Source organism: Delphinapterus leucas, chromosome 11 (genome assembly GCF_059928025.1).
Source record: "Delphinapterus leucas isolate spDelLeu-1000000601 "Yukka" chromosome 11, BTC_Dleu_Yukka2, whole genome shotgun sequence".
Lineage (NCBI taxonomy): Eukaryota > Metazoa > Chordata > Mammalia > Artiodactyla > Monodontidae > Delphinapterus > Delphinapterus leucas.
The window spans coordinates 83,287,608-83,306,408 of NC_143139.1; positions in this window are offsets into that span (position 1 = coordinate 83,287,608).

The window sequence follows — 18,801 nt, forward strand, 5'->3', positions numbered from 1 at the left end:
AGCCACAGAGTGTTTTGGGCAAAAGAGTTAAATTAATCTAATTGTATTTTAACAAGATAACTTTGTTGCTCTGTTGAGAATAGACTCTAGGAGTATAAGGGCTAAAGTAGGGAGACTTGCCAATATAGGGGAAATATAAGAAAATAAGTTTAAGGAGTTTCCTCTTATTACGATTTTGCTGAGAGTTTTTTATCAAGAAAGTGTTAATTTTGTCAAATGCTTTTTCTGCTTCTATCGAGGAAATTATTGAGGAAATCATTTTATTCTGTTAATGTGGTGAATTGTATTGGTTTATTTTTCAATGCAACTAACCTTGCATTCCTGGGATAAAACCCTCTTAGTCATGAGGTATTATCCTCGTTATGACTTTCATAATGGCAGTGAAAGCACAGAGTCCTAACCATTGGACCACCAGGGAATTCCCCCTTTATTAATTTTTGATTTAATATGACTTAATCCTTCTAAACTCATTGATACTTGTTTATGCCCAATATCTGATCTGTACTGATGAATGTACCATGAGTACTTAAAATATTCTGTAGTTGTTTGGGTATGGTGTTCTATAAATGTCAGATCATGCTGGCTGGTAAAGATGTTTCAGTTATCTATGGCTATGCAACATATGTCCCCCATATTTAGTGGCTTAAAACAACAACATTTACTTGGCTCAAATTCTGCTGTTTCAGCAAGGCTTAGCAGGAACAGTTTACTATGTCCCACCCAGCATCAGCTCGGACATCTCAAAGGCAGGTTCCACTCAGCATGAGCTAGTTGGGGCTGGGTTGGAATCTGGAAGCTGGAATCATCTTAAGCTACTTAGGCATCTCTCTCTATTTTAATGTGGTCTCATTATGTGGCCTCTGCAGCATGGTGGCTCAGGGGAGCTGTTGGTTTAAAGCACTCAAGTTGCATGTTATGAGAGAGGGAGAAAACCAGGTAGAAGGTATATTGCCTTTTTTGACTTAGCCTTGGAAGTCATACAGCTTACTTCTGCCATGTTCTATTTGTAGTGGTAGTCACAGAATGCTGTCTATCCAGTCAAGAAGAGAGGCAATAGACTCCAACTCTTGATGGGGGTGTGATGAGGTTCTGGAAGAGCATGTGAGGCTGTAAATACTGCTGAGGACATTTTTGGAAAATAAAACTTGTCACAGTATTGTTCAAATCTCTTTCTAATAATACCAGCTTCTTTTTTTTTTTTTTTACTCTATTGATAACTGAGAAGAGGGCTAATATCTTAAACTATGAGTGTAGACTTACACATTCCTTCATTTTGTTCTGCTAGTTTTTGCTTCATTTCTTTTGAAATTTTGCTGTTGGTTGCATACACATTTTAAATTATGTCTCCCTGATGAATTGTTCTACATATCTTATAAACCCCACAGGAAACTATTATCTTTGCTTTAAATAGTCAAATATTTAGAGAAATTGAGAAATTAGAAAGTCATTTATATTTGCCCATATATTTTTTGGCACTCTTCATTCCTCACAGATCTAAATTTCTGTCTGATATTTTCCTCAAGCCTGACGTGCAGGTCTACTATTTATGAATTTTCTCAGATTTTATTTGACTGTGTCTTTATTTTGCCTCCAATTTCAAAGCATATTTTTTCTGGATGTAGGATTCTAGGTCAATGATGTTTTCCTTTCAGTGCTTTATAGGTGTCATTTCATTGTCATCTGGTTGCACTATTTCTTTTTTTGTGTGTGTGTAGTACGCGGGCCTCTCACTGTTGTGGCCTCTCCCGTTGTGGAGCACAGTCTCTGGACACACAGGCTCAGCGGCCATGGCTCACAGGCCCAGCCGCTCCACGGCATGTGGGATCTTCCTGGACCAGGGCACGAACCCGTGTCCCCTGCATTGGTAGGCGGACTCTCAACCACGGCGCCACCAGGGAAGCCCACTATTTCTTTTTTTAACTAATTATTTTTTGGCTGCGTTGGGTCTTCATTGCTGCATGTGGGCTTTCTCTAGTTGCAGAGAGCAGGGGCTACTCGTCGTTGTGGTGTGTGGGCTTCTCATTCCGGTGGCTTCTCTTTGTTGCAGAGCACAGGCTCTAGGCACGTGGGCTTCAGTAGTTGTGGCAGGTGGTCTCAGTAGTTGTGGCCTGCGGGCTCTAGAGCGCAGGCTCACTAGTTGTGGTGCACAGGCTTAGCTGCTACGTGGCATGTGGGATCTTCCCGGACTAGGGCTTGAACCCGTGTCCCTTGCATTGGTAGGTGGATTCTTAACCACTGAGCCACCAGGGAAGTCCCTGGTTGCACTATTTCTAATGAGAAGTGAGCAATCTTTCTTGTTCATCTGTATGTAATGTACCTTTTTTCTCTGATCCCTTTACATATTTTCACTTACTTTTTAGTTTTCAGCAATTTGACTGTGATGTGCCTAGGTGTGGTTTTTCTTAGGTTTATCAGGCTAGCGTTAGTTGAGCTTCTTGAAGAATTTGTGGCCATTGTTTCTTTAATTTTTTTTTCTCCAATATCTTTTCCCTTTCCTTCTAGAATTCCAATTACATATTTGTTAGATAACTTGATATTGTTCCACAGGCCACTGAGGCTGTATTCATTTTTTTAGTCTTATTTTCTTTTTTGTGAGCTTTGGTTTAGATATAGTTTCTTTTGTCTAATCTCCAAAACTAATCTTTCCCCTGCAATGAATAGTCTGTGGTTAAGCCTATGCAGTGAATTTTTCTTTCAGATACATTTTTTTGAGTTCTAGAATGTCCATTCCTTTTTTCCTCCCTAATTTTTATTTCTCTTTTTAGATTCTGCATCTATTCACTCAGCACTTGAACATATTTATAATACAGTATTCCCTTGGCATCCACAGGGGTTTGGTTCCACTGTAGATACCAAAATCCACAGATGCTCAAGTCCTATAGTAAGCCCTCTGTATCTGCAAATTTTGTATCCACGGTATCAACCAACTGCAGATTGTAAACATAGTACATGATGCACAGTTGGTTGAATCCGTGGATGCAGAACAGACGGGTGTGAAGGCCGACTGTATATTTATTGAAAAAGTTTGTGTATAGGTGGACTCATGCAGTTCAAAGCCCTGTTGTTCAAGGGTCAACTGTCGCTATCGTAAAGTCCTTGTCATTTAATTCCAACATTAGTGCAGTCTCTGGGTTTCTACTGACTTTTTCTTCCTGGTTTTGGGTTTTAATAAGTTTTTCCTGGTTCTTCATCAGTTTGGTAATTTTTTGTTGTATGCTAGACATTTATGATGCAAAATTGTTGAAAATCTGGCGAGAGGATGTTTGAGATTATGTCTTCCATTAAACAGTGTTGAGGTTTGTTTTGGCTGACAGGAAATTTACTCAATCAGCTTGATCCTACTTGATTTTAAGCTTTCTTTGTGAAAGTCTAGAATAGTCCTTAATCTAGTGATAGAATAAGTCTTCACTTAACATCTGTCCATTCTAGGGTTGCAACTAAATGCCTGGGGTACTCAGGCAAGTCTCTTCATTTGGCTTATGAAAATAGGAACATCTCTCAGTATTGTAAGAGCTTTGGAATCTGCATTAATCTCATGGCCCTGAAGTAGCTGTTTCCTATAAGACCCTTTGGAGTCTTGCTCTGTGCATACACAACTTAGTATTCATCCAGAGACTAAAAGGGATCTCTATGCAAATATAAGGGGCTAGTCTATATAGCTCTCTCTTCTTTGGTGCCTTTGCTCACAAATTTCACTTTGCTGTCTACGTGTCAAGTTTTCTCCTCTCTATTTGTGATCCACTCTCTGTGCTGCTGTTTGTATTGATACAGTGTTCCTAGGCAGAAAGCCAGAGAGATATAATGTTCACCTCAAGCATTTTTGCTCTCTCAAGAACAACACTTGTATTGTTTTGGCTAATGCCTAAAGCAGTTTCTTCACTTATTTTTGTTCAATTTTTTATTGAAGTATAATTGACATATTAATTGCAGGTGTACAACATAATGATTCAATATTTGTATATGTTGCATAATTATTTGTGTTCAATTTTTGAATTGTTTATTGTGGGAGGATAAATATTGATATGATACTAATTACTTCATCATAGTGAGAACTATATGTATGAACATGTCAACTTTGAGATGTCTATAAGGTAACCAGATAGCAAAGTGTGGTAGGCTGTTGAATACATGAAACTGGAGTTCAAGGATGAGGTCCATGCTGGAGACATAAATTTGGTATTCATTAGCATAAATAATATATATATAAAGTTTTGAAGTGGATGAGATCTCCTAAAGAGTTGGTATAGATTGAGAGGAAATATAAAGACTGAGCCTTTGGGCAATTTTAAAATATCAGGGAGATGAGGAAGGATCAACAAATTCAGAAACATCAAGTGGGTAGGAGCAAAACTGGTATCATGTGATGACCTAGAAGCCAAATGAAGATGTTTCAAGGAAGAGGTAATGATTGACTGTGTCAACTTGTGCTGATTAGTTAAGTAAGATAAGAATGTGAACTGATCATTGGGTTTATCAAACATTGGTGTCATAATGACCTTGACACCAGCAGTTCCAGTGGAGTGGTGGGGATGAAAACCTAACTGGAGTGAATTCAAATCGGAATGGGGGGAGGGGAGATTGGAGGTAGAGAGTATGGAGACCTTATAAAATTAAGAATATAAAGATTATGTGGAAAGGAATGTAAATATAGATAATAAGGAATATAATACAGTAATTATTTGTCTTTGAATGCTTGATAGAACTTTTCTTGGAAACCATTGGACCTGAACTGATGGAGGGATAATTCCAGGCATGTTCCGGTAAATGTTCAATAACTGGCTCTCTGAAAAGAAAAAGCCCTGATTTTTAGCCTTTGCCAATTTCTGTGATGAAAATACTCCCATCATGGGATATTTCAAGCTACTAATGTAATGTCACTGAACACAGAGTTGGGAAGACATACATTCATCCACTCTCAAGAGGTCAGCATATCACTGAGTATCTGGTCATCTTTTCCAGTTTATTGTATTATTATTGCTTTATTAATATTTTTATTTTATGTATTCTTGGATTCGTTTTAACAATTTATATTTTCCTGAAAAATTATCCACTTCATTTATCTTAGGTTGTTTCAAAGGAGAAAACATGACAAGTGCTGTGAATTATTTAGGAATCACAAATGTACAAAGTTTTGTTTACTCCCTTCATTTGGGTGAAAATAAAGTAATTATAACATAGTATAATATAAAAGAAATCCTTGCTGAAAGCAGAAATATGGTGGTCCACTTTCATCACTCTTCTGTCAAAAACAAACTATATGTTATACAAGAAGTATGAATATAGAATTGTCTTCTAATGTATTGATTATGAGATATGCACGTAAGATGGAATAGGGCCTTTTACATTTAAAAGTCTGCTTGAGCAGAAGAAAGACTAAATTGAAAACATTGCAAAAAACCTTGTGGCGTCCTTCCTAGGAGATTTCTTCAAGTATATTCTACTGAATTTTTCATTTGTCCTATCATGTTTTTAATTTCTAAGAATTTTTTTCTATCATCTTGTTTTTGTTTATGGTTACAACATCTTACCTTATGGAAGATATTAATTTATTTTTGAAGTTTTCTTCTATTTCCACTATTGAGCCTTTTCCTCCAAATTTCTCCATCTGCCATTTGGTTTACTTTTGTTTTTCCCTTAACTGTTATAGTCGTTCCTCAAATGTCTGTTGAACTTGGTAGTCCCATCATATTTAAGAGCTAAGAGGCTCTGTATCTGTGTGTTTGTGTGTAGGTTTTAAATGGTGTGCTTCATGGTTGGGTGATAGAAAAGGGCTATTTCTTTGGGAGAATCAAAAATCATGTATAGATATATGATATTTTTCCCCCAGTGGGTCAATTTCTCCAGAGCAAAATTCTTTAATTCACTACCAGACAGTTGTAAAATCTTGGCTACCAGTATTCTGGGAACCAAGTTATGAATGGGAGCTCCCACATACCACTGTTCAGTATGGTCTTTCCATTATTTTCCCTTTTTCATTTTCTTTTAGTAGCACAGCTTACCTCAATTCTCAATGAGCCTGGTGTTCCTAAGTCCAGGGTCTATTTCAGTATGTAAGAGAAGAAAGCCTTCAAACTTCTGCCAATGTTGGGGAAAAAGAGTCATTCAGCTGGTGGAGTGAGCTGGTGGCCCAGGAATCCTACTGCTTCTTGTTCCGACTTTTCAATCAGTTCACCCATATTTAGCTCCACCAATACATTCACTTTCTGGGATACCTGAGGAATCCAGTTACTAAGACTCTCTTGGATTCTGCAGCCCAAATTATTTTAGTTCTGGGCTTCCTTCACGGGCAGTTTTGTTTCACTTTTCTCTGGTCTGCTAGTCAGTTCTACTTGTCCATCTGCTTTCTTGTTTCCAAATTTATGTTGCTTTCATCTCCTTTGCTGTTCTCTATATCTGTGAGTTTTTTTATCTTAAACTCTTTTAATCCCATTTTAGTGAGGTTTCAGGAGGAGTGAGTCAAGATTAACATCAAGTTCTGTCTTCTCTGTTCAACGTCATTTTGCCTAGCTTGAGTTTTATTCTTACGTAGAACTACCTTTCTCTCTCTCTGATTTCAGAGCCCTTTCAACCTTAGACATGTCTTTTTAGCACAGAAAATATTTCTCCTGTTATATCACTGATTACAGTGTATGTTCTGTGTTTTCAAGCCATTTTCTTTGAGATCTATCTCTGAGATTACCTTCCCTGTGAACCAAATCTGACTGACCTTCCCCAACAGAGCCAATCTGTACAATCTCTATATTTCCATAGCACTTTAAATAATCCTGTGTTATAGCACTCATCACAGTGTTTTGCCAAATAATTTTTGTTTTATATTTCTCCCCTGACTGTAAATCCCTTGAGGCACATTTTATGCAGTCAATATATGTAATGGAATGAACAAGTGAAACAGGGTGTGGTTTAGAGAGATTACTGAGTAGGTGAAGAAGCACAAAGAAGAAATGAAGAAAAAAATTTGTAAAAATGGGAAAGTTTGTCACAGTAAATTGAAGACTTTTTAAGTCACAATCTAAGGTTTATTGAGAAGTAGGGCAGGACGTGGCATGGAAAGAGTTCAGGAGCATTTATCAGAGGTGAATGAGGGAAAGGCTTTTACTGAGTAAAAGGAACATGTGCATTGCATTGTGGGGGAAAAACCAGTAAATGACCTTAGATGGGAAAACAGTCCTGTAAACAGAATACCAATGAATTCTTCTTTGATTCACTCCATTCTAAACTGAGCCTCAAAAATTCTTCCTGCTGTTTACTGTCTCTTTTAGGAGCTATGATTTAACATGAGACCTGGTGGTATGGGCAGCATTGAATGAAGCTGTCTGATACTGAGCACGACTGAGGATGGATGGACAGGGATTTCCTGTATTTCTATATTGATAAAGTAATTTGGTGTCTGCAATTCTATATAATATGTTGGGTGATGGTTAGAGCAGGGGGTTTAAATGAGATATTCTCTAGGATTCCAACCTTGGTTCATAGCGACGGCAGTGATAACAAAAAAAAAGCTTATTAGCAATTACCTACCAGATTTAAAAGTTTAGTGCTTGTACTTGAAGTATAGGAGAGGATGATTCTATATAAAATTTCCATGAAAAAAACATTTTTGGCCTATATCATATGAATTGACTGTATTGGTTGGCCCAAATTTCCTTGAGCAAAGCAGATTTGGCCTTGATCTGTTAGTCAACATCTCTTGACCTTTTTAGTACCAATGGGCCTCTTTGCCATCTGGTGGAATTTAAATGAATAAAATAAGATACACTGAATTACAAAGAGAACATTATATTTATATACAGTTATCAAAGTATTAAATTCATGGCATCAATGTATATGTACTTTATTAACACATGAAATTATAAAACAATGCATTTAAAATATAGCTAAGTTAAATTTTTATTTATTAAAGACAGTATTAGTATAAAGGCTTTTGTTGCTTAGCTTAAATGAGGACATTAAACTCTGGTGTAGTACCTGATTCATCTCTTTCAGTGATTGGCCAATAATTATAGATAGGGAATACTGAAAAGCAACATGGATCTGGGTCTCCTATGTGAAAACATGTGGCTTTCATGGGAAAACATTTGGAAAATATGGTGGCTGATTTACTGTGAACTGCAGAGTTGCTCAATAGTTAGTCATCCATGTTTCATGCTGAGCATCTGTGAGCAGGAAGACAGTCATCACATGCAATTCTAGTAACAAGTTAGCTACTACCATAGTTTTGAAGTAGTGATAAATGTAAATGATATTTTTAGGTATCTGTAGTAAATATAATGTGATATAAAATATTTGTGATTTTTATTGGTAACAAAGTTGCAGATGCAGCTAATGTTGCTGTGATGTGTTGCCTGTATTTATACTTGAGGGAAATGTCAAGATAGAGTCTAGTGAAAAAGAAAAGATAATTTTTTTCTCCCATCCATGATTACAAACTTCTCAAATTCTACCCTTGGACCCCAGGTTGAGCATGTTTGTCTTAGATTCTTTATTCTAGTCTCACTCATGACCCTCTACCATATTAGTCATGAATTTTTAGACAATAACATTGGAACCGGTCTCAGTTCCTTCTCTGCTATACTGCTTTAGATTAATCGGTATTGAAGAAGGTGTTTTTGGCAAAGATGTTTGATTCTAGATGGTGAAATCTGAGAAGAGTGAACTAGGCCAGAAACCATGGAGTCTGGTTGTTTTCAGATCTAAAAAGTGACTTGCTGTAAGAATAAATTTGCCCTGCTTTTCTTCAGGACTTGAGAAAGGTTGAGCCCATTTTTGTTTCTATGTTGAACCTTTTTCTTTGTCAACCACAAGGAAAGATCTGAATCAGAGACACGTGGTATGATGTCTGGCCCCCAGAGGTATAGTTAGCCCAACAGAGTTAGCCTGCAAAGCATACTCTGAATTTATGGTTTTAATCAAAGCAACTAGTCTGGATTTGTTTAGTTTCTTTTTTCGTGTTAATGGAGATAGTGTGTAGGGAAAAAAGAAACTTTATTTCTGCTGTAGGCTTAGATCCAGCCAGAAAGCCATAGTGAACCCTAATCCTGTAATCTATGTTGAGTTTTCTAAACATATACATTTCAGATATGTATAATTGAGATATATATAGTAACAATCATTTTAATGGAAAGTAGCTTTACAACGTTTGGTCTAGTGTTTCTTCCAAATATTATGACTTTGAGGCCATCCTTATAATTTAAAATTGAACACATTGTTCAAAAGTTGAACATGTTGTACCTAATTCTCTATGTGCAGTGTTTTTTGAGGTTTGGAAAAATAGTGAAGACTTTCATTTTGTGTGAGATTCTCAAATGAGAACAAGGAATAGGGACTTAGTTTGCGTTTGAAAGCCCTTGGATTCCACATTTGTTACGCAGTAACTCCCCATGATCAGTACAAAATGGGTACTAGAAAAACCCTACTTTTAAGAGGAGTCCATTTTAAATAGTGACAAAGTTTTTAAGATAAATAGTGAAAAAAGATTTAATTAGGGCGTAAGCTTGAAAAAGAAATAAAATCATTAAAACTATTTTATTTCACATTACAAAATTTAGCTTATTACTATGCATTGATTTAAAACAAGGAATGGATCAAGTACTGGTATTTTGGCATACATTTTCTGACAAATATTATGTTGGTAGGATATGACATATTTCTCTTCACGTTTTTTATTTCTTTTCTTAGTGCGATCATATAGAGTCATTTTTTGGCAAACATTTTCAAAGGTTTTACCACTTTTCCCAACAGGCTTGCTTCATATTTTATATTCAAGTTATTCTCTTTGAGGTGACTATCTATCCTTTTTCATTTTGCAAGACCTAAATTTCCCTTTTCAATCTGTTTGCTTTGTGTTGTCAAATGTTGAGAAGGCTGAATTGCCGTGTTGGCAGATGTTAGCGTAACATGTGGGAAGAAATGTTGAGTGGTAACTAATTTCATAGGTGTCTAGTTCTTTAGTGAAAAATTTCAGGTTATAACTATTGCTCCCCTATAAAACCTCCTAACTGGAGGGTGGGGAAAAACAATCTCCCAGGTCCCCTTTAAAATATTAATGAAGACAGTAGAAGAAATATGAGGTTATAGTAGCACTAAACCCCAGACATATTGGCCAAAGATCTGGCCTATACCAGGAGGAATTTCTAGTAATCAAATTGTGGAAAGAGCCCTGAGGAAGAATGTGGGATTGAGCTGGTAAATGGTAGCATATTTCTACCCATTCCCACTGTGTCGTTTACCTTGGAGACAGGGAACTTCCACTGACCAGGGGTAAAAGTAAGTAAGACAGTGTCTTTTACATTCTGCCTTCTATATCTGTTTTCTAAAACCACCCAGGGGATTAGTCTTTATCTCCAACTGACTTCCTGTTGTCCATCAAATAGTACTTCTGAATCCATTTGAAGATGAAAATTTGCTCTAATAGACTATAGCAGGCACAGTGGACAACCAGTGGTATTTTCTGAGTAGACATGTGCAGACTGTAATAATAATGATAATATATAACACCACTGCTGTTATTACTAATAGCAATAGTGGCTAACATTTACTGAGCCTGTAGTATGTAGCAGGCACTCACTTAGGAACCTGTCAGATCCTTGCAACAATCCTATGAGGTATGTACTCTTATTATTTCCATTTTACTAATGAGGAAACTGATACATAGAGAGGTTGAGTAACTTACCCATGGTCACATAGCTGAAAAGTGGAAGATCAGAATTTGAATATAGGTATCAGACTACAGGGTCCACGGTGTAAACACTATGTTTTGCTGCCTCCCTGTAGAAAGAAGGAGCAGAAACTGGAATGGTCATGAGAACAGAATACTTTAAGTATGAGGTGCTACACATTCAGATTGCATGGATTAATAAGAATGCTAAAGGCAATGGGGCTTTGAAAGGCTATTGTCACTTTAAAAATGCATGCATAGTATGAAGCCTTAGAGCCACACTGCTTTGGTTCAAGTCCCCGTCCTAACCACTTTGTCTCCCATTGTTTTGGGGGTGGCTTAATAGTCAATATTGAACTACTAACCTTTGTTCTTCTTCTCTTCTTAGAATCTCTACTACCAAGAGGAAAGTCAGCCCTGAGACCCTTTCCACAGGTAAGTGATGTAACATGGTAGAAAAAACTATGTGTTCTAAAAGACTAAGCCTTAGGTGAAGTTAGAAGATCCAGGGTATAGAAAAAATATTTCTGAGAAACATTGAGAAAGAACATGGCTTCTTCTTGTTGTACCAGACAAAAGAAAGATTCCCTAGAGCTGAGAGGAGAGAGGTTATATGCAGGAGAGCTGATGAAAGCAGAGCATCTAGAGGGTCCTGGATAGAAGGCCCCTGCTCCCTATTCTCCAGGTTAACAGTTGGGGAGGTGTCAGACTTTAGAGATTCTTGGGGACAGGATGGCTAGGGTGACTTGGACATTCTTCCCTTGGTATGCAAGAAGATAGAGCCATGCCAGTCTCACAGAGAGTCATATTTCTTGGCATGGCATGAAAGCAGGAGAAAAAAGAAGATTGTTGCATTCTCAGCATGGTATGGAAAAAGCAGAGGGAACTGCAGATCCTGAAGTGGCCATTTAGATAGGAATGAGGACAACTTCTTACTAAGCTGTATGGAGATGACTGAACATCAGTTGGGGTAGTGGATGTCTCAGTGGATATCTGTGTAGAGAGGTGATTCCATCACTAGATCTTCTCTGTTCCCTTCCCCACCAATATCTTGGTACTTTGTAAACTCCCCAGAGCTTAAACACAACTAAACAGAAGAGAAATGTAGCTGCAATTCCAGATTTACAAAATTATACTGCTATCCTGATGAATTTATGTATTCTTATTTATCCAGATGTACCCTATCTAGATGTCCCTAAAGTTTCTGGGTTTTGGTTATTCTTTAGTTAATCCTTCTAGAAAATTATATTGTACCCAAATTGTCCAATTTATCAAGCATTTACATGTACTTACATATTCTTTCCCCACCCCTCCAATTTTAATTAATTAATTTTTAAAGCAGGTAATATGTGTACTTGATAAAAAATTCAAAAGTCATCAGCTAGTATACAATGAAAAATGTCTCCCTCCTCCCCTTGCCCCTCAGTCCTACCACTGCTATCAGTTTTTGTTTCCTGTGACATCATGTGTACATATTCTCATATGTATATATAATCTAAAAACAGACCCACAGTCATATTTTACACACAGCTCTGTACCTTGCCTTATCCATATAACAAGATGTCTTGGATATTATTCCATAGATGTGTTTGACATTCCATTCTAGAGACGCTCCATGATTTGTTTAAGCAGTCTCTACTGATGGGAATTTAGCTTGTTTCCAGATTTTTTTATTATGAGTAGTGCTACAATGAATTGTTTGTGCATACTTCTTTGCACATTATTTGAATATACCTGAATACTAATTCTAGAAGACAATGTAGGAATGACAATTATGTGCACTTAAAATTTTTACATTCCTCAGTGGCTCTCATACAGATTATACCAAGTGAAATTCCCACCTCCATGTATGAGTGCCTGATTCCTCTTATTATCAAACATAAATTTTTTTCTCATCTGATAAATGAAAATTAGTATCTCACTGTAGTTTTTCTTTTTATTAAAAAATTAATTTGTATTTTCTTCTGTTCTTCTTCTACTCCTTTTTCTCTTATCTGTTTATGACCTTTGCTCACTCTTCTTATTGATTTTTTTGTATTCTTTATACATTATATGAAATTAACCCTTTGTAATTTGTATTGTGAATGTTTCAGCTTATTGTTTGTACTTTATGTTGTTTATTTCTTTAGACAACTTAGACTTTTTATTCATATATAGTTGAATTCATCAATCTTTTTTCTATGGTTTTAGTCAGACCTTTCCTACTCAAGAGATTTTCTTTTTAAACCTCATGCTTTCCCTAGTATTTTTTTTTTTATTTTTATGTTTAAATCTTACTGTTGTAAAGAGAAAAGCAGGCTGTTAATTGCCATCCTGATATTCCATTTATAACTTTTACATTAAATTATGTTCCTGATGAATCGTGTGCAGTGGAATAAGGTTCTGCTTTGTACCTTCAAAGTAATGTTAGAATCGGTTGTTTTATTTAATCGCAAAAATAAATTCTGCAAGAAAGAAAGTCTTAAATATATTTTTTCATTCTTCAAAATAAGCCATCCAGTCTGGTTTACTTAATTGTAACAAGATTGGAGTTGGGAGAAGGTCAGAGGGCGTGCTTAACTATTGTAAACTTAGTGAGCAAATGCAAACTATGACAAGCATGGTTTACAGTTTTGTGTGAACAAAGACAATTCTCTAGGGCCAACATTGTAAAAAATGTAGTTTCCTATAACAAGAATTTATATTCTCAACATTTTACAAATCAACAGTCCTTGAAATTATTAAAAGCAAACCTTTGAATATTATAGGAAAGCTGTCTTACTCTGTAAACTTAGGCAGAAATTCCACTTTAAGATAACATGATACAGAATAAGTATAGCTTTAATTTAAATTTTATGGTAACTGGTATATAAATATTCCCTAAACTCCTTCATTACCTAGCTAAAACAAAGGGTAATGGCTAGCTCAATGCTTTGCATTCTTAAAAGCACTTATGTTAACAACTCCAAGTTTCTCATTAAATAACATTGAAACACATAGCTATCACTACAACTATTATTGTAATCAAGGCCGAATCAAAGACCTTGGGCACAGATTAATGTACTTTAACTGATAACAAATAATGAACTTAAGCTATATGACATTGCAAAAGATGGCACTTTGAATTTAAATTTAACAATTGTTGAAAACTCTTGCAAGAATACTTCCCGTTGTCATGCCTACTAATTTTTAATCATTCTTAAACTTTTTAAAAATTGAATTTTTAATTACACAACAAAATTTGAATACATTCACTTTTGGAAACAGTAAATCCCTTTGCCTCTACTCCTTCACCTGTTTTTCTCTCCTCAAAACCCCAGCTTCAGACTGTTATGAGTTTGGTGCTTATGCTTCTAGAGACTTATTTACTTCTTCACTCAACAGTATGCTTTTCAGATCTATTGAGGTTGAAACCTTTAGATCTTGTTAGTTTCTTTCAACTGTTTCATAGTGTTCCATCAAATACATGCATGCACAATCATATTCCTTTATCAATAGACATGTTCTTTTCTTTCAGTTTTTCATTATTATGAATAAAATTGCAATTAATATGCTTGTAAATGTCTCCTTATGCCTCAATGATGATTTTTTTCTTAGGAGAGAGTCCTCAAGTTGGAATTTTGAGGTTATAGGGTATGAGCATTTTGACTTTTAATAGATACTGTCAAATTCCTCTGAAGTGGCTTGTACTAATTCATGCTTCCATCAGCAGTGTATGAGAATAACTGATATCCCCACAATCTTTTCAACGCTTGTTTTTTTCAAACTTTATAATTATTGCTAATTTGGTGAGTATGAATTAGTATCTTATTATTTTATTTTATTTATTTATTTATTTATTTTGCGGTACGCGGGCCTCTCACTGTTGTGGCCTCTCCCGTTGCGGAGCACAGGCTCCGGACGCGCAGGCTCAGTGGCCATGGCTCACGGGCCCAGCCGCTCTGCGGCATGTGGAATCTTCCCGGACCAGGGCACGAACCCGTGTCCCCTGCATTGGCAGGCAGACTCTCAACCACTGCGCCACCAGGGAAGCCCAGTATCTTATTCGTTTAATTTGCATCGTGATGATTACTGCTGAGTTGATTATCTTTTTTTATGTATATTGGCCATTCAGGTTTCTTTATATGTGAGTTGCCTGTTCATATCCTTTGCCCATTTTACTCTTGGACTCCTTTTCAATCTCAATTTTTAATGTCTTATGGGATTGTTAGAATCCTTTTTTTTTCCAGATATTAATCTCTTTCATATTATTTGTGTTGCAACTCTTTTATCCAGACCTATTGTTTATTATAGTTTTTAAAATGTGTATCTGTTGTCATCTCTGGAAAATTGTCGTCTGTTTCTTCAAATATTGTCTTTGTTATATATCTCTTTTCTCCTTCTCCAATCAAATTAATCTTTGCCCTATTTTCTTTTGTCTCTCTACTTGTATTTCACATTTTCTGTGTGTCTCTTTTTCACTATGCTGCATTTTGGGTGAATTTTTAAGGTTTGTTTTCCTGTTCAGTAATTCTCTCTTTTGCTTTATTCAGTCTGTTGCTAGATATATCTAACTTAATTTTTTAAATTAGATATTATATTTTCATTTTTTTTCATATCTGGTAGGTCACATTTTATAGTTTCTGCTTCCCTTCAGATATTTTCAATCTTGACCTTATTTCTTCAAACGTTGCAAACCTATTTTTTTATATAATCTTTGCCTTATTCCAATATGTGATATTTTCGTGGATCTCTTTTTGCTGGCTGTTTGTGTTTCTGTTCTCACTTGTGGTATCATATTTCTTTGTGGGCTTGGTTATTTTTGACTATGTAATATCAATTGTCCTTGAAATATTATTTGTATGGATTCCCTAAGGCTTAGGGTGAAGCTGTCTCCTCTAGTCAGGATTTGCATTTGTTTCTGTCAGATCCCCAGAGGCATAAACAGTCCAGGACCACTTTAAACTAAATTTTAAATTAGCTTGAGGTTTTCTGTACTACCCTGTTGATATGAGTTAAGGCTAAAAATCTATGCAAGAGCTCACTGGTGGTTACCATTTTTAAGAGATAGGTTTTTCTTATTCTATTTTTCTCTCTCTACTTTGCTCAGCATGAAATCCCACCCTCCTCAAGTTCCCTGTGTATGGGTTATGGTTAGGAAGGTGCATTTACTTACTTCAGAGTTTCAGTTTAATATGCTTATTTTCTACTTGGTTTCTCAGGTCAGGTGGAGTGTGGCCTTTGACTTATATTCTCCACACCCCTTGATATCATCTAAATTGCAGCTCCATCTTACCTGGATCAGCAGATGTCCTCAGAGTTCTCAAGCTTATCCACCTCATAAGTGATTTTTTCCCCCTGCAGTGTTGTTGCTGTTTTAATTTCTACATCTAGTAATGTATAAGATATTTATATAACATTACTTACTTCATTATAGCTTTTCTTTATTTTTCCACTTCTCTTTTGTCTCAGTAGTTAGTTGTTTTTAAGTCATGTTTCTTTATATACTTATAGAATCTAATGATTTTTGTGGTTTTATTGGCTATTACTTCCTGGTATAAATCTTTTATGAAAATGATTTTATCTCTATTATTAATCACTATACTTATATCTTTCCTTGTTTTCAGAATCTTTGTATTGGTCCATTGTGATCTGATTTATTTTCCAAAATTTTAATAGTCATTTAAAAAACTTAGATAACAATAAACATTTAAATGGTGAATTCCATTGAAAAGCATTAGCCAAGGAAATGAATGTAAGCATCTACTATACAATAAAAGATAAAGTAGTTGAACTGAAGCATTCAAACATGCAAACAATTTTTATTTTTAACCTAAACATCAGGAAGAAGCTACTTAAGCCTTAGCCCTTTATTTGTACACAAGCATTTTTTTTTTGTTTGTTTTTAAAAATTTATTTATTTAATTTATTTATTTGGCTGCGTTGGGTCTTCCTTGCTCTGTGCAGGCTCTCTCTCATTGTGGCGAGTGGGGGCCACTCCTTGCTGCAGTGCATGGGCTTCTCATTGCGGTGGACTCTCCTGTTGCAGAGCACGGGCTCTAGGCACGTGGGCTTCAGTAGTTGTGGCACGCAGGCTCAGTAGTTGTGGTGCAAGGACCCAGCTGCTCCGAGGCATGTGGGATCTTCCTGAGCAGCCAACCACTTCCCAACCACTGTGCCACCAGGGAAGTCCCTGTACACAAGCATTTTAAACAGCATATATAAACGTGAGAAGTCATTTGGATCAAAAAAGATGTCAGAAGTGAAAATTCCTAAGGCAAGCCTTAGGAATGTGGATGGTTAGATGTCTTCTGCCCCTCTAATTAATTCTTATTTGTTAAAAGAAGTAGAGAAATGTGTATAAATGAGAAAGATTAAAGCAAAATAGAGACGTGGATATACCTGTTGATACCACTTTAAAAAGAATAAATTCCTTCTGAAAGTACTTGTGAATATCCAGTCAGTAGAAAAATGCATTCAGAAAACATTTATTGAACTTACAATGTGTTCGACACTGTGTTAGAACTTGGGGTGCAAAGTTTTTATTCTTGAGAAGCTCAGAGTCTCATTGGGGGCTGATAAGCACAAACATTAAATAAATACTTATACCATTTATCTTATATCTTGGGATGTACAGAAGAAAATGAATCATCTGTATATACACAAGGAAGTCAGTCACAAAGATAACATTTGTGTGAAATATTTTGCCCTTTTTGTTTCCTGTGGAACCCAGAAGCCATCAGGATTCCTGAAATTATAAGCCAGAACTCAGATATTCCAATAATTGCACATCAAGTGCCTACTAGTAGCTAAGCACCTGCTACACAATAGCATACAAAAATCTGGAAGGTAATAAAAATGGTGCAAATGGGTTCCCCATTTCTTTTCCAAGAAAAACCTCCTAATGGGCTGCTGATGAGCTAATCAGGTCAAGTGTTCTCTGAGTTGCCCTCTTTATACAGAGTCAGCAAGCATAACATTTTGTTAACCTATTGACACAGAAGAAATTTGTTTTCCATCTGACCTTTTACAGTAACTACTCAAAATTACTTTCTCTTCAGCTAACAAAGTTAATGAATAAATTATCCAAGTTTAACACTCAGACAGTAATGTTTAAAATTTTTGTTGTTACTCCTGATCATTTTGTTTTCTCTTTCAGCTATTACTTCTTTCCTTAGGAAAAAATATAATTTTTACTGAGAATTTGCATTTTTGTTTTAGAGATTAATACTCTTGAACTATTTGGAACCAGTTATTTTGCAGATATTACATTCATATATGTTGAAATGGTCACATGGTAATTTTTTAATGCATAGAAATTCTATTCATTAAAAATTTGTAACCATTTGTGTAAGATAGAGTGAAAGTTTAACTTTGGGCTACATATGAACAAAGGGTTTCCTATGGAAATAGTTATTAAAACAAAAATATAGAGGGTATTTTAAACCTGGGAATAAACTCTTTTCCAAAATGGAAAAGCAAATTGTGGGTCCTTGCTACATTCTTTATTAAATCTTGATTCTAAGAATCTCTACTCACTAAAATTTTGTTAAATATATTCTTTCAAATTACTAAAAATTTCTTCAAAATACTAGCACTTTATTTCAAATTATCCTGAAGTCCAGCCTTTTATCTGTTTCAAATTGATCTTTCCCTAAATAGGCCCAAATTGGAAGTTTACTCTAGTAAATAAGTTTTTAATCATTTGCTATATTTATTACAGCTTCAAAGGTGGTCATCCAATTCAATCCCTAAGGTAAGCCTTCTTTCACTCTTGAGTGGTTGGACCAATTTTAAGTACTTCTTAGAGAATGAGATATATATATTTCCTCTGCAGACTATCCTAACATTTACTATTCTAAGAATATTATTTAAGTATTATTAAATCCATTCACCTCTCCAGTTTTCAGAGAGGAAATCGAGCTTGCTCACATTACATTTATCATGAATATGCTACAGGCTATTAACATCGTTTTCCACAAATGTAAGCAGATAGTATTATTATTTTACACTTGTTAGAAAACTTCTATAGACTCGAAAGAACCAAGAGCATTTTAGATTGTCATCAGCAAGTGGCCATTGTTCCTTTTGGAAGATGTTCCTGGTCACTGAAAAGTGTATTGTTTTAACCACAGCTCATTAAACTGGGTTCAGAGACCCACAAATTATACCACCAGCAGCATTTCTTT